Raw genomic sequence first — 21697 nt, forward strand, 5'->3', positions numbered from 1 at the left:
GTAATGCATTTAAGCACTAAACAACAGTAAGTGCTTAATAAGTGTTCCTTGTTACTCACTGCAGGTTGGGCACTGTATGTTGGGCTTCAGAATCTGTACTTAATATACTGGGTAAAGAGACTCCCTAAGGGTTTCTGAGTTTAGGAAATACATACATGGGGCTGTGGCCAGGGAAGACTTGCCTGGCAGAAGGGTGCAAAATGTGTTGGATGGGGCGAGAGAGGAAGTGGTGGGGGAGTTAAATCACCCTTCAATAGACTAGCCAGGGGGCAGCGAGACTTGTGCTCTTTGCCTAGTGTTTTATGTACAACTCAGACTGAGCTCTGTTCATAAATTTTGGTTTACAAGGTTGAAATTAAGAAAGATATAGGTTCATACTGGTCAAAACCACTGTAGAATAGTAAAAAGCAGACTAGAATTACTATTAATGTGACAGCAGAAGGAGGCTCCAATAAAGCAGAATTAGGGAGAAAAGGGGGGGGAGGCAAAAGGGGAGGAGGGAGAGAGGACAGGAGGAAGAACGCTTTTTCTAAGTCACTAGGTTTTCCACTGCCAGCCCCTCCCACCTGAACCGAGGCGATCCAATCTTAATCCATAAAAAAGCAAGAGCCCTGTGCCTACGTACAGAATGATGATTTAAGGAAGTTCTGTCTCCACCTTCACTTTGGGGAGCTGTGACTGGGAATAAAATGAGGACCCCAACAATGAAACAGCACCAAAACACGCTCATCTCTAACAGAATGTTTCACTTACTCCTCTTTGCAGAGGGGAAAGGCAAGGTAGTTAACATTTTGAGAGTAGCTCTCATATACTTTACTGTCATTACCCAATGTAAGCCTCTGAACAACTTTGTGAAGAAAACTTTTTTCAACTCACCATTTTCCAATGAAAAGCCAGAGAATCCAAAAGATAATACAATTAAGATATTGAGCATTTAATGTGTGTAAAGAACTGTTCTAATTCTATTTTTTCATTTAATCCTCACGATAATCCTATGAAGTGGCACTATTATTATGTCCATTTTCCGTATGAGAAAGCTGAGGTAGATAAAGGGAAAGCAACTCACCCAAGGTTTTAAGGTTAAGTTATGGAGTTAGGATTTGTACCTCAGCAGTCTGGCCACAAAGCCAATGCTTTCACTTCTTCCCTTTAAAGGGGGGTCAGACACAGCATTCAACTTGGAGGGGCCCCCACTGACAAAACTTGGGACAACTGGGTATCAAAATAAATGATAGCAAAGGATTATAACCTATTGAATAAAACTGGATTTGTGAATCCATACAAATTAGAGAAAAAGAGAAGAGAGAGACGGATGGATAAACAGGTGAATATAGGGGAAAGCGCTTTAATATATTAATATATATTATGATATATATTATATTATATTAGAAAGCCAACTAAACAAGTATACAAGGAACGACAGAAATGTCACCATTTGGCAACTACCAAATTAATGATTATTTTAGGTAAAAATCATAAACAGATGCTAAAACTCATATGTAAAAGTTTGACGAGTATCAGGGTGTTTAGGCAGTCTCAAAGCATACTACCATAATACTAATTACAAAGAGAAAAATATTACATTTACAGTAGAGAAATCCTAGCAGCGAGCATCCTAACAAATGCTCGAAATTAGTATCAGCAGTAACAGGACAAATGGACATCACGTGGCTCCTTATGTAATTCACTGAAAAGAACACAGCACCATTTCCTTTATATTCCTGCCCAAAATTCATAACCTGAATCGAACCATGAGGAAACGTCAGACAAACCCAAACTGAGGCATATTCTATAAAATAAACTGTCTGTACTCCTCAAAAATATCAATGTCATAAAAGACAGAGGAACAGTTTCGGATTTAAAAAGACTAAAGAGACATGACAATGAATACAACGCGTGGGCCAAAATTTTCTTTTGCTCGAAAGGACGCTGGGACAAATGGCATAATCTACACATTTAACAGATGAGATAATAGCAATATAACAATATTAATTTCCTGAATTTGATAATTACAAAGAGGTTAGGTAAGAGAATGTCCTTGTTTTTAGGAAACACACTAAAGTGTGTAGGAGTAAAGAAGCGTGTGTGTGTGTGTGTGTGTGTGTGTGTAGGTAACAAGGGAGGGAAGGAAAGTTCAAATGTGGTAAAACTATAAGCACTTGGGAAATCTGGGTCAAAAATATGTGAGAATTCCTTATATTATTCCTGTAACTTTTCTGTAGGTTTGAAATTATGTCAAAATAAAAAAGAAGACAGTAAGAAAAAGGTATCAAAGCCAGGATCCAAATTCAGACCCTCTGTGTCAGAGAGCTCCTTCTGCCACAAATGACAGAAAATCCAATTCAAACAGGATCAAGCAAAGTAAATAAACCCAATTTTATGGGTCTGTGTAGCTGATGAGTCCCAGAGAAGTGATGGCCTCCGCATGGCTTGTGCCAATATTCAAACAGTGCCATCTTCTCCATCTTTCAGCCCAGCTTTCTGTGATGCTGGCTTCATTTTCAGCCTCTCCCAGGTGGACCCTAGCAGTTCCAGGCTCATATCTTCTTGATTTTTCTTCCAGTTGAAAAGAAAAAGGTCTCTCACCAGTTCCAGAAGAAGTCTTATTGTATCTCATTGGCTCTGACTGGGTCACACATCTGGTTCCAGAAGCCATCTCAGGGCTCAGTTCCTTTGATTTGGTCAGGCTGCATCATAAGCTCATTCCTGCAGCCAGGGATGGAGTCGACTCCATTCAAAGCATATGTACTGACAGCAGGAACAGGCTTGGTTCCCCCCAGGAAATGAAAGTAGCCTTACCACAGGAAGAGCACGTGGATTCTGGGAGCCCCAACACTAGGTTCTCACAGACACCATACTATCCATGGCTGTGTAACAAGCCCCTCCAAAACTCAGTCTATAAAACAACTGCAATCACTTATTTGCTCACACTTTTGCAATCTGGGTAGGGCTCAGCAGGGATGGCTTACCTTTGCTCCACATGCTGTCAGCTGGGGAGTCTTGAATGGGAATGGAGGGTCCATTTTCAAGATGGCTCCTTCACATGCATGGCCATTGGTGCTGGATAGCAGCTGGGGCCACAGCTCTCCTCCAGGTGGGCCTCCCACATGTCTGCTTGGGCTCATCATAGCATGGAGGCTGGGTTTCAAGAGGAATAAACAGAAGTTGTCAGTCATCTGACATACCCTGTTGATTAAATTAGTCACAGGCCCAGAAGAGATTTAAGGGGATGGAGAAACAGAATCCACCTCTCCTTGGGCAAAATGACAAAGAATTTGCAGCTGTATTTAATCTGCCACAGATATGCTCTGTCTCATTCCATAATCCCACAATTTCCAGAGTGAAAATTAGAGTTCCAGTGTTTTAAAGCTTTGCTCTCATGACTGCATGTCCTGGGTCCCCACTAAACTCTGAGGAGCCTCTTGCTAAACACTTAAGAGCAAGCTTATCTTCTGGTCACTAAAGCAGGTGATGCAACTCAACTATCTACAGAGGTCATGCAGGTAACCTCTACATGCGAAGTGGACAGGGGTGTTGGGAACTTGGACATGTAACAATACTCTTCTACCTACCCGCCCCAACCCCCGCCACACAAATGCATTCTATCATTTCTGGAAATATACAGACCTCTTTGTCTTTCTTTTGTTTTCTCACTTCCAGTAAAGATCGAGTATAGATATATATTGCTCTACCATAAGAAAAAAAAACCCATGCCGGCACATAGAAAAATGACATTTAACTCTAGACACTGACAGGGTTGATGCCTTCTAAGGAGACAGCTGCTAATCAACTCTGATCAAGCACTGCCAAGTGGAATTTAGGGCCTTTATGACCCAAATTTTCCATTTTCCAAGAAAAGCTGAAAATGTGGAGTTTTATATGAAATCCTATTTTTAAATGTTGGCTCATCTTTTTGAAAACACTGTGAAAGTCAAACAAAACATCCTGAGGCAAGTTCAGCCAGCAGATCATCAGTTTGTGACTAAAAGTATTAAAAAGAATTTAGCATTCATTGTCCAGTATTTATTTACACACTTAAAAAAGAAACTCATAAAATCATTCCATTTTCCTAAGCTGATGCGTCAAAGCATAATTAAATTGAGTAAGTCATTAAATACGAAATAGTAGGGACTATTTCATATCTTAATCTTATTTCCAACACCACCTATAGTAGCTTAAAGACAGCCTTAAATTCTCCGGTACCCCTGTCATCTAGAGGTGGGATCTGACTCCCCTTCCCTTGAACATGGGCTGGTCGTGATGATTTGCCTGTAACCAAGAGAATGTGGGGGAGACGATGCTGATGACTCCGCCAGGTCCCCTGAAGACTTGGGCTTCTGCCTCGGCCTCTTGAACACTCTCACTCTGGACGCTCCCTCTCCAGATGCTCCCTCTTGGAATCCAGCTGTCATGCTGTGACAAGCCCACAGCATGTAGAGAATCCACAGACAATCACTCTGGTCCACAGCCTGGCTGAGCTCCCAGCCAACAGCCAGCATGAGCTGCCGCCCCAAGAGTGGCCTCCCCGGATGTCCTTCCCGGTTGTGCCTTTGGATGACTGTGCCTCCACATGACATCTCACTGCAACTGAATGAGAGACCCCAAGAGGGGACTGCCCAGATGAGCCCCACAGAAATTTTGGATCTAAAAAGTGATGAACAGGATAAAGTGGCTGTGTTACAGCACTAAATTCCGGGGTCATTTATTACCCAGCAACAGATAATGGGAACACTACTTTAATGTAATTGCTCAGGAAAGTCAAAGTTCTCGGGCCTAAGATAACTTGTCTGCTGTTAGCACCATTTCTACTCAATATTATTTCTTATTGCCACTGTTATGAAGGCTTAGGGATCAATATTTAAAGAATAAAATGTCTGAACCTTTAGTCATTTTAAATAAAATATCTGATGTTAATACAATGTCTCATTCTTCTTTTTCTGCCCTGATTTCCTGTTGTGATGGTGAAAATCCGACCAACAGCAATAAGAAGCCAGCAAAAGAATCATCAAAAACTGTTTGTTCTCTCTTTCTTTGTGGCACATACTATAGATTTCCAAGCAACATACTTGATGGTGGCTAAGCAGACTTTCAAGACGAAAGAGGCTAAGTAAAGCTCTTCTGGAAGGATCTGGGGACTGTAATCAAAAGTACTCAAAGTAAAAGGATGGCTAATTATCTAATTAGTAAAATTATGAGCTAAAGATGCAATTTAAAAATAAAATAAATAAATGTTCCCAGTGAGGCATCATACACATAGGATAGAGAAAAGTTTCATGTCTGCCTGGAGGGCTACCCAGAGGAGCCCAGGTTTTCACACATGGTGCCCAGAGATGGTAGGTTTGACAGTATTTTTTTTAGAAGAATAATCTATACCCATTTGCTGTTTTGCAGAGCCCTATACCTAGCTTATCAGTTCAAATTATAGGAAGGTAGGAAAAAGAAGATCATTGAGGGAAGAGAACAAGAAATAAGTATATTAGACCCTTCATTCACTTCCATTTTTACGGAACAAAGAAATGACATGTATATATTCATACCCTTGTACTGAGGGAAAGATAAGAGTCCAGAAAATTAAAGGGTAAACCAGAAAGCTCTAATTGTTCTGCAACATCCTTATAACCAACAAACAAAAACTCTTCTCTCCAGCTAGGCTCATGCAATCTAGTCTTTGAGTAAAAATGCCCAGTCACTGCACTTCCTTAAGAAGGGCCATCTGAAGGAGTCAAAATACTTCTTGTGATAGCAGGGCAAGATTTCTTTTAAAGAATAATGTTTAAACATGGGAAGATTTATTATCTTGTTTAGGAGTATGAGAAACAGGTCGTAAGCGGGGAAAGGTGTGGGTTTGGTGATTTTTGACCTGGAATCTGCTGGGGAAACACAACCTAGAGAAAGTCCAGAACCGAGCAGGAAAGTCAGCCACTTCCGGTGTTTAGCAACGGGGATCCACTATAGGAAAGCCAGCCTTGGCCACATCAGTAGACTCAGACTCCTGCTTTGCAGAAGTAACGCTTGTCTTCTGCAACCACTCAGCTAATACTAATTACACTGGCCGTTTTCATGTCTTACAGCCTTGCAGAGGTCACTGCAAAGCTAATGGCTGCTGACCAGGAACAGGCAGAGACTCGGGCCTGACTGTCAGTCACAGGAAAGGGAGGAAGGAAGAAAAGGCACAGATTCAAACAAAACTCACTAACCTTGCTCTCTGTGGCTTATTTTACAGTGAGCATGTAAACTCACTGGTGCCACACTACTCTTGCAAGTAATCCTCCTGCTGAAAACTTCAAGAGGAGGGACTGGATGAGCCCTGCCCCAATATAACCAGTAATCACAACTGGCTGACTCTGAAAGAAAGCAAGTAGAGAACGAGCAACTGTTCCCTGTAGGGTGCAAATAAGGACACATGAGAGTGATGGATGGTGACAGAGCAGGCAACCTCTCTGGCAGGGTACCCACACTGGACTGTATCAACCCCATCACTGTGACAGCTTCTGGGCCACTGATCCTCATGGCAAGCAGTAGCCTCATAAGTGGTTTTCATGTCCTTCTTGTTCTGTTTTCTGCAGCATCCTCCCAGCTCACCACCTCCCAGATCTTCACCGAGCATATAAGAAGATCCGGTGCAAGCGTTCGCACCGGATGCCTCATGGGGGATGTTTTGGAAACTTGTGGGCATGCTACTGATACGAGGTGGGTACATACATTTAGTGGGCAAGGCCAAGGAGGCTGGGTGTCCTGCAATGCACAGGCATCCCCAAACAACAAAGAGTCATCCTCCATCCGCATCCTTCATGGCTTCCAAATGACCCCCCCCCCATAATGCACATCACATACATGAATATTATCTTATTTTTGAGCCCATAAACTTCTTCCCCTTTACATATAACCCAGAAGATTCTTTTGCATTTTGCTAGATGTCATTAGGCTCCGAATTTTCCAGCTGATTGCGGAAAGATTATTCTTAGCTTTGTTGGAGAATTTACCAAGAGTTGTCACTGGTTCAGAATGTCAGTTCATGACTGTAATGCTGCTCTAGGTATTTGAGACTCGACACAGGACTCCTTTGTCCACCTGCTTTTATAGCTGCTGCAGGCCTGGGGGCGATGGTTGGATTCTTGCAGTGACTCACAAGCATTTACATATTTAAATAAAGAATACTGTATTTTAAAGTGAAGATTATATTATCTATGAATGTCATTACTGGGCACTGAAGAATGTTAACAAAATGTTCTGGATGGGGAGCACGAGGTCTGTCAGGGTTGAGAACCTCTGCTGTAGCAGACTGGAGCATCTACAAGTTAGTGATTTTCTACTTACAGACTCAAGAACTCTCCTCTTACCGATCCTCAATAAAATGCTACAGAGGAAAGAAGAGAGAAGGGGGCTGAAAGAGTTTCACCCATAGAGAAAAGGCCCATGGAGAAGTTCCTCCAGTCCCAGGACACTCTATAGCAGCTTTGCTTCGTTTCCAGCATTTTTTCCCTCTGGGGCCTGATTTCGCTAGAATTCTCCCTACCACTCACCCTGTCCACTGGTGATCATCTCTTATCTCTCTTTTTCCAATTGTGTGACTTCAGTTGTGTTCATTTAAAGTTCTCAACCCAGTACTCAAAATCTTTGGAAGAAAGATGCTATATGAATGTCTGTTGAAAGCAAATACATTATAGTTAATCCATGAGCAAGATATTCATAAAATCTAATTGTCCTTATTTGGAAAACAAACTTGCAGATTATTCCATTTCTTTGACATTAGGGGCCCAATTTTTAGCTGATTAACTGTCTTCTTAAGGTCCCAATTTCATTTATTTTAGACCTAAGATATAGATGTGCCTTAAGACCCTTGTTACATCGCTTCAGACTTTCTAACTTAAAAGTAGCAGACCATTTCCCAGACATATCCAGAATCTGACCAATTCTGAATCAAGAAGATTTCCAAAGTCAAAATATTTCCAAATTTTAAAGAGCTTACATCTGAAGCAGCATAATCAGAAAGACTCAATTCAAACCCAAGAGGTAGTTTTTACTACATAGATTAAGGAATGGGTTATGTAGTGTGTACTTGCACAGTGCTGTAGAATAGCTGTTTCCTATCAGAACGTAAAAATGTAATTTGCGCATCAAGAGCAGTGGAACAGCCAAGATGTTCCTGACACATATCTGCATGTTGTGGCTTGGACCCCTGACTTCACCTGCCAGTCTTCAGAAGCATAGCAGCTCACATGTCAGCAGACACAACACAGAATATGGACTCAGTCTTAGGTGCTGCAATGTCATCATCTTTAAAATGGGTGACATTTTATAAAAATACCCTTTGATTGGATGCATCTTGGATTTAGACTCTGAGATAAAAATCTACTACCAAAAATACATTTTAAAGTACAAGAAATAAAATACTGAGGAGCCAGGCCGAGGTCAGGAAGGCAGCTGACCTATTGCTATACCTCTGAAATCAAGCAAGCACACCAGGTGAGAAACACCAAGGCAGGCGTGGTATTTTATTTGCATACAAATGTAAGCAAGCCTCAGGCACATTAATGGTTAAATTAGGCACAAGAAGGTTTGGGGTCTTGTTTTCATTTTTTATTAGAAATAATTAGGCACTTGTCTTTAATGCATACTCTCACACACACACTCCAAAGCAGTGGTACAGAGCAATGGAATGTGCATATGCTTTAAAAAGAAATCTAAAGTAAAATAAATATACTCATCCTTATGCCCACAGGCACAGGCAAGTATCCTGCAGACAGGATTTGGATTCAGGCAGGTAGCAGAGTCTACTGTGCCTGGAAAAGGAAGCCAGCCGGGGGAGACTGGGAGACTGGACCAGGAAGTGCCCTCCTGTCTGCTGGCTCAGGGCCCCAGGGTCCCTCTTGGATTGTGTGAGGTGCCCAAGGAACTGGTCGTGCTGTGATCCTACGCAGGCCCCCGCTGCTGAAGTGGGAGTGTTCAGAATTCTTTAAGCACCTTGGTACTGCCTAGTTTCAAAATGAGTTGATAATTGGGGGTGAGGAGGTGGGAGAAGGGAGGCAGGAATGAGGGAGGGAACAGAGACAAAGAAAAAAGACTTCCACCGGCCAGTCACTCTTACTTACCTTAGGACTACAATATGTACTTTTCTCTAATTCTGGTTTTTATCACACTCACAATACTAGACCCATTATTCATATAGATATCAACTCTGGACACAATCAAAGTTGCTTTCTGGGAGGGGCTAACTAGAAATATTACCCATGCTAGTGGAGTTTCTAAAATGTGCACCAGTACTCACAAAGCACTGAAAACACTTCACTATTTAAAAATAGTTCTTTTATAGGTTCTAAATTTTTTACCGACATGACAAAGTCTCTGTGACTGGACAGTGGAATAGCTATAAAAACATGATTCTCTGTGTAAATGTACTATGTGTATAATATACAGCATATACAATATATACAATATATTGTAAGTATATATATTATAATTACATAACAAGAATATTACATAGTTTTAAGTATAATAGATGCACATTATCCACATTTATATACATATATATTCTACTTGTAATTAAGTTATCTTCTTATTCAATTCTATCCTCATGCAAACCATGCCTGAGTCATTTCTCCAGTATACTTTCCATGGGTATTTCCTTGCTCTCCCCCTCTAAGGAAGGTACCTCGCCGAGCGCTTGCAGGCCCTGTGCGTTCCAAGTGCTAGGAAAGGCTATTTATCTTAAAGGACTTCATTCTGGATGACATCAGGCTTGACTGTCATGAAGTTTAGCAACAGCAACAACAGCAGCAGCAGCAGTACCTGCAGTGGCATTTTAGATTGAGGCATCTGCTTCAAATTATTACAAACTCTGTGGTTTACTTGCCTTTAAAACTCAGGTATATGAATGCACAGTCTAAGTAGGTGACTTGTGGATGGGACATTATTGTTAATTTTGAGGCATATCTTGAAAATCATTTTCATCAAGCTGTCGGGAGAAAGCAAAATGAGCCAGTGTGTTCAAAGCCAGTTAGCCAGTCCAAGGCAAGCATATCCCAGAAATAAATTTTAAACCTCTCAGATAAAAATTAAGCTAACATTGAATTATGCAATTTACTATCATGACTTAAATATTTATAGGCAACAGCACAAATAATATGTTGAGAAAGTGATAACAAAACTGACTGAGGGGAACAGGTAAGAAAACAGGTAATTTAGAGTTTGCAAACCCAAATGCTTTCCGGGGCAGGCAGGTAATGGCAATGAGGACAGTCTGATAAAAGGCAATGTGAATGGTAGGGATGTGGCAAGAGGGCATGTGCCCTGTCTGATGACATTCTATAGCATAAAAACAAACACTGGGAGTCCCCAGAGATCTGGAGATGAAATTAATACATGTGAGATTTGCCTCGAAGTCATCCAGGGCAAAGGGGGAGGAAGGATTATAGGTGAAACATGAGCTTTACGGTGACAGTTCTTGAGGCTGGTGGTGGCTACCTAGACTTCATTTAATGCTTCTCCTTATTCCTGTCTAGATCTGAATGCTTCCAGAAATAAAAAGAAAAAGCCATTTTTGCAAGCACTCAGAAAGTAGTAGGTCCATAAGGTTGCTCATTTTCAGTCTCAGCTGTCATTGAAACAAGCATAAAAATGGCTTTAGTATCTAGTAACCTGACTACAAGAATGAAGACAAATAGTAAATTCACTGCTGCCATTAATAAGAATGTCCCAAAGCCAAAAGGACCATGTGAGGTGTGAGTAGCTTTGTTTTCATGTCTCTAGTTTATTCATAATTATATATCAAATTCAAAGTGTGGATGAACTGAGCCCTAAAATGGAATGTTTAGATGCTCCTGGACACGCACACTCACATCTCTTACTCAGCAACATAAAGCAGATGCTGCAATGCTCTGGACAACAAATCACTCCTTAGCAGGTGAACAGCTTTTTACTGTTCTCTTAGCATGATAGTTGAATTCCCAGAAGTCAAAATTATAGGCCTTCTTCATCTCCAGACTCTTGGAGCAAAGTAGGTACTTAACACATATTTGTTGACTTAATTAACAAAAAAGCCTTAGTGCACTGGAAACATCACCTTGACAACTCCCAGAAAGTCTATGTATTGAAAATGAGTAATGAAATTATTGGGATGATTTGGAGAAACTTCAGCAAAATGTGAAGTGTAATGAGCAATGAGAAAAAGTTGCACTTCCCCAGTTTAAAAATAAAATAAAATGTGATTCTAAATATATTCAGTAAACGACTTTTTTCTGGGACTGACTTAAACGCTGCCCTAATGCATTCCATCCCTCATTTCCCAAGGCTATCACAATCTCTGAGATTGGAATCACAACAGACAATTTTCCAGTCAAGTGCTTGAGACTTACATAATGGGCAAGTCTGATGACAGAAATACAACCATGAGAGGTCCTCCCTCCAAGAGGATTCTTGGGCTCATGACTGTCCTGGAGCCCCAGTGGCTGCGAAGAATGACCCAGCAATGTGGGGCAGACACATTCTGGTCATGGGCAGGGTACTGCCCAACTCTAGAGTTAACTGGAGGTTGGCAGGTGAAGTTCCTCAGTACAGGTGGGGGAAAGTACATAACATGAAGACAGCATGGTTATCCGGAGTGGCCTGTGGTCCGGGACAACTCCTGAGCCCCCAAATTGGGCTCCTTAAATTTAGGTGGGCAGATGCAAGAGATAGATACCAGGTAAACAAAATGAAGCCAAACTCAGGAGGTAATTCAAAATATTGTCACCATCACAATCACAAGCATGTCACTTCTTCATATGCTGATACACCATGCCCCCTCTCTCCACTCTTAGAAAATAATAAAGCCAGTCCCTTTCACAGAAAACACATGTGTCATGGAGCCATTTCCCTCTGTGATTAAGAGTCACTGGAAATGCTCTTCTTTCCACTTCTTGGATCAGCCTGATTTGGTGACAGCACAAATGACAGAATAATTCAGTTGTGACAGGAGTACCACAAGGGGACACACTTGTCAATGGGCCCATCTGCCTGCTGTCATTCTCCATCCCCTCAAAGGCTTAAGAGATTGCCCTGCTGCTGAAAATGTTATGAGCAGAAGGAGTCTCACTCACACATCCCCATTCCAAACGGGGTGAAGGAAGGTCGTGAATAATAGATGGTACATTCGTAGAAAAAACAGTCACCGGAAGAGCAAGTGATGAATCCAGAACTTCCAACTCTCTGGGTAACTGTAGCCTCTCATCTTTCTCATGCTCTAGAATTACCATCAGACAATAAGAAATTATGATGTCCTGTACTTATTTCACAAATATTTAGTGAGTAGCTACTCTGTAGACAGCAATGCACTGGAGATTATAGGGATCACAAAGCAGTAAAATCCACGATTTCCGCCCTCCATGAACTTAACAGTTAGTTAAGAGAAGGTGCACACCCATAAAAATGTTAAGTTATAAAATGATACAAGTCTTAACTAATCACATAGCCCCATAGGTTCCATTTTATAATCTAGAATCAAATGAGTAGAACAAATCCCGGTTATTTCAAGTTGACTACTATTGACACCCCAAATACTACCTCTCCGAAATGCAACGGAGAATTGGCACTTCCCAGTTTGGCCCTCGGGAGTTCTGCTTCTTCTGTGTGAACCTGGTCTATGCAGCCAGACTGTGAGGTGTCTGGGAGCAGCCCCTCACCGCCTGCACGTCATGTAGACTCCTGATCCCTGGCGCGTCGCTGAGTGACCAGCAGAACCAGGTGAAGAGCTTGCTCATGGATCCCACTGTGTTCTCTTGTTTACTTCCTGGTATCCCCTGCCAGAGAGCTGAACTCACCTCACCGTGGCCACTTAAGAGTCGTTCCTATTAAAATGTGAGTTCTATGAGGGCATACGCTGGGTCTTTCTTTCTTCTCACCGTGTTCCCAGCAGCCACCTGAGCACAGTTATTAAAAGAATGAACAACTATTATAACTTTATTTAAACCATCAAAGTAACTAGAATATATGAGAGTTTGTGAAATACTACCAAGATACAGAGTTGTACAAAAAAATAAAGGAAACAAATAGAAAATGATAAAAAAAAAAATAGGACAAAATCCTAGCCTACCTCACAATTTTACAGGTCATATTATTACCATTTTCCTCCTGAACACCCGAGGCTGTCCCTGCTTTAATTGCTATCTGAAAAGCCATGGGCCAAAGGGCCATGTTCCATGTTGCTAATTAGCCTGCAGCAGCAAGACTTGGGCTGCTCTTTGAGTGACTTCGATCACTAATCTACAAGCAGCTTTTCCATATACCTTCCCAGCTGGCCTTGTTTCTGGGCTCTGCCCAAGTACACAGAAGCACCCCCCATGGAAATGCTCAGATGCTGCCCAATCTGAGACGGAGCCAGGCATACTGGTAAAACCATCAAAGCCTCAATCCTTGTGGCTCACCCAGGAGACAAAATAAAAAAGAGCAGAAGGTGGGAGATGCCATCTATGGATATACAGAAATTTATACTATTACATATGCTGGGCCAACAGCCTGGTGAGACCACCCAACAGCCTACATACTCTTTGGTACCACTGGTGATTCTGGGGACTAGATATAGTCAAAGGTGTTGAGAGGGGACTAAGACAGGTCTGGGTCACATGGGGAGAAGCAAATTTAGAATCTGACTTGACAGTGAGCAGGTAAAGAAGAGAAAGGTCCACATAAGACTGCTGTCTTTACTCCTTTTCATCATGTCACACTGAGTCTACAGACACACACGCACTTGCGCTTGAGCGGACACACACACACACACATACACACACACAGCATGCCAAGGCAGACTACACAGTGCCAGGTCTGGATTCCAAACAGCTGGAGCAGAAAGCAGCAGTTGGCAGGAGCAGACAATAACACGAGACACAGTATTGGGTCCAGATCAACATACAGAGTTCTTGGCATAACCACAGTGCAACCCTTTTTCAGGAGAACTGGCAAACTTCCAAGCATCCTCATCCCTTCTCCAAGTGGCAAATCCTAGACCGTCAATGGAAAAGGAAAACTTAATAGGTAAAGCCATTTGCCTCTGACTGTTTTCCAGCTATATCAAATTATACTTGTTAGACTAGGTCTCAGAATGAAATGTGTTTGCACATTGATAAGAACAATGGCATGAAAGTAATAAGACCCATTTCCTCATATGTTATAACTTGAAGAGACCTTGGACATAATTACTCTAATGCTGTCTGTCATGTTACTGTTGAGGAAAATGAGTCCCAGAGAAGTTATATGGTTTGCTGGGGTCACGCTGCCGGTTAGTGGCAGAGTTCCTGCCCTGATTTCCAGGCAGCATTCTTTATTCTCTGTCATGCAGCCCTTATGATTCATTCCACATCCATCATTATCTCCCTGAAAGATCATGATATCATGATATCAAGTCACGATTTTACAGTGTCGTATCCACAGCTAAGCAACATGCTGTGATTTCAAATACAGTTACATGTTCTGATCTGGCTGTAGGATAAACAAAGGTGGTCGGGGTAGGGAGGGGGAGGGGAGATCTTAGTGATGACCTGAGTGATCAAGAGACAAGAGAGCAATGACTTCCTTAGTAATTTTCTTTTTCTGAAAATCAGTAACTCTGTTGATAGTGGTTAAGACTTTGGAGTTAAAAGACGAGATTTAAACTCTGGGCCCACCACTTAATAGGGGTGTGACCTTGGGCAGGTTCTTTAATTTTTCCCAACCTCACTTTCTGCATCTGTAAAACAGGAATAACAATAGCACATCCCTCACTGAGTTCTTAAAAGTATTAAGTGAAATGAGGCGCTCAAGACTCTAGCAAGTGCCAGTTGCTCTTATACCCCCAGTGAGTTTAATCTTTCATTTTTCTTTGATTCTGGTTTTTAACATGCTCATACAACCCATTATTCACTCATGTATCAACCCTGGACACTATCAAAGTTGCTTTCTGGAGGTGGCTGATGGGAACTATCAATCTTACTGGTGGAGTTTCTAAAATGTGTGTCAAAACTTATCTTAAAAGGGCATTTAAAACACTAGGCTCTTTACAAAATCGTTCTGTGACTATTTCAGTTAAGATCTGCTCTTCTCCTCAACAACATCACCATCATCCTCAACGTCACCATCACCACCTTCTTTCGCAATTTCATCATCTACCCGGAGCCTAGCACCATATGGAGGAAATCTACCTTGCTGATAAGGTTTGGCATTTTCACAGAGTGGGAAGACATAAAGCTACACAGATTCTGGTAGCAGACGTGGCAGGGACACTGAAGATCAGAGGAGTGAGTGTTTTGTCTTTTGAGTTAGCATAGGGGAAGCATTTTCAGACACTAGAATTGTCTCTACCTCTACTCTTCTAGGAGGTTCTACTTGTTGCCTCTATAAGTAGGCCTTCTCTCTCTCTGAAAAATTCCCAGAGGAGATGTTATCATCTCCTTTTCCTTGCCTCAAAATTTCTCACTTGTATTTTCACATGGAAAGTACATAGTTGTAGGCTGAATCTTTTCAGACCATAACTCTGCCAACCACCCTGGTTCTGGACATGGCAGATCCACAGCCAACAGACCCATGCCCGCCTCTCTCTCAATCTCTCTGTCTCTGTCTCTTTCTGATTCCCATCAAAATATTTTTTGCTTCTACTAAAAAAAAAAAAAAAGCCCAAATTTCATAGTCTTTAAATAGAGTAACAGTGCTTTTAACATGTGGAAGAGAATAAACCTGGGTAAAAGCAATTTAAATGACTTTTTAATTATTGAAAAAAATGATAGGAGAAAGAATATTATTTAAAAAAATTTTAAAACCTCAAGTGATTATTTTCTTTTATATTCTTATTTAAAGGATATTAGTCACAGAAAACCTAAACTTAAAGTACCTTAGCATACTCTTAGTGATGGAAATATTTATTCCAAACACCTTGCCTAAATTATTATTATTTCTTAAATTCCATTCTTTAAAATCATAGACAAACTGCTTATTCCAATTCAAAGTACTATACTTTTCAATGTTACTCTGTCAGTCTGTTATCTCCAGAACACAAACTGTCTCCTTTTCTGTTGTGTGTTTCACCGATTCAGCCTCAACCTGCCCTCAGGACATAAGCTAATTTTCCTAAATCTATCTTGTGCTTGTGAACAATTTGGATTTGTCTCTGACAGAGGCTGAACAGGGTCTAGAATATTAATTTAAACTCTTGTGCTAAAAATGTAATAAAAATCTTAGGTTTTGAGCAAAAAAGGCTGCAATATTTCCATAACAATACGCAAAAGTCTCCGTTTTCACTAGATGTGCCATGGTGAAGTTACCCCTGAAAATAAAGTTGTTCTCTCTCTCCTTTTTTTTAATGTCTTGATACATGAACTAATGATACTCGCCTCAAGCATAATTCCCAGCCTACTTAAAACAAAAGCTCTGGGCAGGACACTGTGATACCAGGGCTAACAGCTGTCAGCTAGTAAAGGCATTCACCAGATGTTGGAGCCCAGAGGCGTCCAACAACAGTGATCATTACAGCCTTCAATCACCCCATTTAGAATTTACAACAAACTGAGCATAAAGCCATTATTTCCACCTTCAGTATGAAGTTTTCCTCAAGCTGCAAGTGGGGTTCTGCAAGGACGGATGCACCATCTGCTCCAAGTTCACTTTGCTCTTTTCGTGGAACTTGGACCCATAGAAATAAGTCCCAGATAAAGTCCAGAAATACTGAGATGTTTTTGTTCTTATTTGAGGGATGTCAAAGTCCCTAAGGGTTCTTGATCACGCCTAGAAAAAGGACTTGCACTGTAATTAAATGAAATAATAACAAATCATAATATAAGGCATAAAATGAGCAAACATTATGAATTAATCATACTTAGACAATTACAACCCATATGGCTTGTTAAATTCAATCTGCTACCTGTAGTGACATCAAATGCATACCGTATATTTGATGCTGCAGCTTTTTCTCCCCCCAGGATATAATTACTTAATTTTGTGAATGAGCAAATGAGACGTACAGGCAACGTGTTCACCATTGGGTATCCTCTCTAGTCTCCCTTAATGGGTCGAAGGATGCCTGCCACTCACAGCTCAGAAGGCTTCTGCATTCCTTTCCTTAGAGACACTGGTTCCTTTGGAGACCATCTTCCTCCTCTCACCCCATTCTAACTTTTCCCTCTTCTCTACTTCAAGGCACCTACAGTAAGAAGTTAGGACAGCGAACTTTCTGTGCACCTTAATCAGGAGGGGAGAATGTATTTCTCCTGTGTAAGTTGACACCATGGTCACATGGTGCCACTTCCCTGGAGAAAGCCTTGGTTTTTCTATAATAAAATCAGGGATGTGACTTAGAAGACCCGAAAACTTCTCCGCTTACCGAAGTCACCGCTGGGAATAGCGACAATATCCACCCATGCAGAACTGTTGTGAGAATGAAACAAAACACACTCCATGAAGGGCATAACCCAGGGCTACTCAGTGGTCACCAAAGGGGTAGTGACCTTCCATCCTGGAAATACCATTGGGAGTTTGACTATTTGAGAGAAATTTTTAGAAACAAAAAACAACTAAGGAGCTGCTGAGAATGCTCTTACTCTGGAAGGACACTGGTTACCTACCCAGCAGTGAAAGTTTACAATAGAAAAGTGAGGGGCTGAACAGCCTCAGGCCTGGCCTACAGGTCTGGCGTATCACAAAATCAGGTGAAGTCTAGGGAATTCCACAGAGAGCCAATGGGTCTCACTGGCATGCGGGCTCAGAGACTTGGGACAGAGCCCCAACCAGCTGCACCTTCCCAAGCTACTCCTGAGACCAGCTGCAGGTGACAATCAGCAGGTGCTCTCAACCTCCTACCTCAGAGGCCAGACTTGTCCACACACCCACCTTCCTCTGGGCTGAGCAGCATCTTCGTCCAGCTACATCTGTGAGACCTGCTGTCCCACTGAAAGAGGCAGAATGAACCACAGGCTGCCCTGACGCCAAAGGTGACCACAGAATCAGGCTCTAGGAATAAGCCCTAGTTAGGCACTTTTCACACCATCACAGAAAAGGAGACGGGTGAAGCCTACTTTGCCATTTATCCTCTTATAGTCAGGTACTTGGAGTACTTCTATAACATCTTGGACAGAAAAACACTCCCTGGGTTAGTTCTTTGCCCAAACTTCAAGCACAGAAATGATCTTGCTGTGTTCTGATCAGTTATTCACAGCTGCCAGGGGGCCCCAAGGCCTTCTCAGTGAGATCAAGCCCAGACTTTGCACAGCTGAGGAGGGAGGACCCTTCTTGGAAGGGAGCCACGGCCCGCAGGCTTAATGCCTGCGTCCTGAGGTTCGTCTGCCCAGGAGAAGTCCTTGCAATTCTCGCTTTCCCTCCAGTCTACCCTCTCAAAGAATGCTCCGAGGTCCAGCTGAGACCAGTTAAATGTGAACATTTAAACATAATTTTGTGACGTATTTGGCGAGAACAAAAAGGAAAGCGAGAGAGAGTTGGCCTCTCAGAGCCTGGGTTTGAATCTTAGCTGTCCCTGTGTACACTCTGAGCAGGGGACAGCCCCTATGATCGCCATGCATGAAACACAGACAATAGTACACCTACCTCATTTTGCTGTGAGGATTAAATTTTAAAAAAAAAAGATAAAGTCTTAGTATACAGTCTGGCACATGGTAAGCCTTTAAGAAAAAAAGTTAGCATTCGTCTGTGGTTTTTTCTGTTGATTTCCAGCCTCAGGAAGTATAGCTTTCTCCTCTTTCTCACCTGATCCAAGCTGCCTCTCGCCTGGATTACCACAGCGGCCCTTCACTACTGCTGTCTTCCTGCTTTGCCCACCACCTGGAGTCCACGCGCCACACAGCGGCTATAATGATTGCTTTCATTCCCTACTGTTGCTGTAAAAAACTGCCACAGACAGAGGCTCAAAACAACACACATTTATTATCTTATAGTTCTGGAGTCTGGATGCCTCAAATGGTCACAGATTTAAAATCAAGGTGACAGCAGGGCTGTGGTCCTTCTGGAGGCGCTAGGGAAGAGCACATTTCATTGCCCTTCCTGGTGTCTAGAGCCCTCCCCAGCCTTATCCCCAACCTCTGCATTTCTGGGCTCATGGTCCCCTTCCTCTAATCTCAAATCCAGCAATAGTGGGCTGAGGCCTCACACCCCCACCCCTCTGGTTCTCCCTTGCCTGTCTCTTTCTTCTCCTTCAAAGGGCCCTTGTGATTATACCGGACCCATTCTGATAATCCAGGATAGTCTCCCCACCTCAAGGTCCCTTGATTAGCAACCCTAATTCCATCCGCAACCTTCATTCCCCTTTGCCGTGTAACCTAACATATTCATAGGTTCTGCAGGCTACATCGTGGATATCTTCGGGGGCCACTAATCTGCCTTGCTCAGGGATTGTGTGAAAAACAGAAGTCTGATCACGCAACTGTCTGCCCCAAGCTCTCCCCTCGGAGTATGAAACACAGTCCCAGCAGACCATGTGCTCCTGCCAGTTTCCTGGCTGGCCTGCTCTCCTGCTGCTCCCTGCCTCCCTCCCTCTGCCCTAGCCACCCCGGCTTCTTGACCTCACTGACTGAATGAACAAGCAGACACTCCGGGGTTTTTGTACTTGAAAAAGCACATCACACACAAGAAAGGCTATCTAAAGTGCAAAAAGCATATGGAAATGTGTTCAACTTCATTAAGTCATTCAGGAAATGTGAATTAAAACCTTAGTACAATACTAGTACATGCACCCCAGAATGGCAAAAAAAAATGAAATTGACAGAAAATACCAAGTGTTGACAAGGATGTGGAGCAATCAGATACAGCTGGTGCACAGAGTAAACTTGGTACAACTACTTTGGAAAAATGTTTAGCAGCTTCTACTAAAGCTGAACATATTTTATCACCTAGGAACGTCACACTGTATTTCAATTGTTTATTAATCTGCAGTTCCCATAGACGTGAAGGCCTGAGAGGCAGGCACTATGTCTGGTACACAGCTGACTCCTAGAACAGGGCCTAGCATACAACAGGCCCTCAGTGGATACTTGCTAAGTGAGTGTCAGAGCACCTTTTATGATCTATGGCTAGACACTTGGAGGTTCCTCCACCTACCCCATGTGGTTATATTGCTTCCATTACCAAACTCTGAGGTTCTGGATTGGAAGTTTGTAAATAATCAATCAGATTTCCTTACAACGTGCCTTCCTCCCCAGCTACTAAGCCAAAACACCCTAGTTACTCTTGTGAGTTTGTACAGCACTTGGATGGCTCCCAAACACAGACCAGGCCTTGCTAAGAGTTGAGTGAGTGAGTAAGAGAATGAGGTTCACAATGCAATGCCACCGTGGAGTGCTGCCTGTGCTTCAAACACTCTGGCCCCTTCCTCAGAGTCCAGAAGTCTCCGGACAGTGTCTCCTTAGGGCTCAGGAACATGTTCTCCCTGTGACCATGTGGTAGCCGCCATTTCCTGAGCCCTGTTCTGCTCTGTTCCTCTCAGTGCCAGGGCTCTGCTCTCACTAGTGAGCCCCTTCTAGCCAGGTGCCACCACTGTCCCCCAGCAGCACCACTGTCATCAGCAACACCCTGCAGGTTCCTAGGCACCAAACCAGCACCACATTCTCTGCAGTTTTCAAGGCACTAAAGTCTCTCCTCCCTCCTGCAAGACTGGAGGGTTGCCCCTCCCCTCTGTGTATACTTTGTCACTTGGTCCCCAAAAGGAAACTACTCTTGTGCCATCTGCCAGTGGCATCCATCTCCTTCAGGTTCAGGCTTGAGTTGGCCTGTGTGCCATCTTCCCAATCTTCTCCCCTCCAGCCCTACATTTTCAAGCAACTGCTACAAAAATCCTGGTCATTTTAGCTAACATTTCTTCTGTGCCAAAAATTGCCAGAACTCTTCTGAAGGTATTGAACATGTTTAACCAGTTAATCTACCAGTACAACCCTGAGATAGTTACTACTATTATCTCCATTCAACAGATGAGGACACTGAGACACAGAAAGATTTAAAAACTCTTCTGAAGCCACACAGACAGGAAGTGCCAGTGCCAGAACTTAAGCCCAAGCAAACCCCATGTGTATCAACTCTAGTGTGTACTAAGGATAGGGCTGTGTTCTAAGCGCTGTATTGTTTCATTTTAATCTCTCAAGAAGTAAGAACTGTTGTGATCTTTTCCATAGAGATGAAGACTCTGATCTGTAGAGAAAAGTTAAGTAAACTGCGGAAGGTCACACAGTCCTTAAGTGGCAAAGTCAGATTTCAATCACAGGTCCTGCGACTCCGGAGCCCCCGACGGTAACCTCTATGCCATGTGACCTTTGCCTCTGGAGGACCACAGCAATGGCAGAGGGCCCAGAGGAAGTGATGATGGAGCTGCAGGAATGGCTGAACATTTCTGATTCCCATTCATGGCTGTGGCTTAGGGTCCAGTCGGGAGCCATGCTACACCGGGATGTGTACTACATTAACACAATAAAATATTTTTTTCTCCATGTTGCCATGAAGATTACAACCTTTAAGTGCTCTTAAAAGTCTCTAAGATCATCAAGCCATATTTCTTTTCTGTCTTTAAAAAATTAAGAATGAATACCAGCGCTTAGAGTATAGTACGACTATCAAGTTTGCAAAAAGTAAAAAAGAGAGAAGGCTGGCTACCCTTTGCCTCCCTGTTGGCATTACGCCCTGATCCCACAGACCACAGCTTCTGCCATGACTGGTCCCAGGCAAAAGAAATACTTTTCCAGACTGAATGCATGCACCTCATTTA

General features: G+C 42.6%; 2 long non-coding RNA genes across 2 annotated transcripts in view; both read right to left on the reverse strand.

The window, feature by feature from the left end:
- Nucleotides 1-7622, reverse strand: part of LOC140696613 (uncharacterized) — a 43455-nt gene extending 35833 nt beyond the window's left edge. The window contains exons 1-2 of the long non-coding RNA XR_012073116.1: nucleotides 7524-7622; nucleotides 2970-3138 (exon numbers count right to left, since the gene is read on the reverse strand). This is a non-coding gene — a long non-coding RNA (uncharacterized lncRNA). The remainder of the gene's footprint in view (nucleotides 1-2969; nucleotides 3139-7523) is intronic.
- A 2238-nt stretch (nucleotides 7623-9860) lies between these two features.
- Nucleotides 9861-21697, reverse strand: part of LOC140696397 (uncharacterized) — an 82260-nt gene continuing 70423 nt past the window's right edge. The window contains exons 3-4 of the long non-coding RNA XR_012072669.1: nucleotides 12798-12896; nucleotides 9861-9955 (exon numbers count right to left, since the gene is read on the reverse strand). This is a non-coding gene — a long non-coding RNA (uncharacterized lncRNA). The remainder of the gene's footprint in view (nucleotides 9956-12797; nucleotides 12897-21697) is intronic.

The sequence above is a fragment of the Vicugna pacos genome, chromosome 5 (assembly GCF_048564905.1).
Source record: "Vicugna pacos chromosome 5, VicPac4, whole genome shotgun sequence".
NCBI classification, from domain to species: Eukaryota; Metazoa; Chordata; class Mammalia; order Artiodactyla; family Camelidae; genus Vicugna; species Vicugna pacos.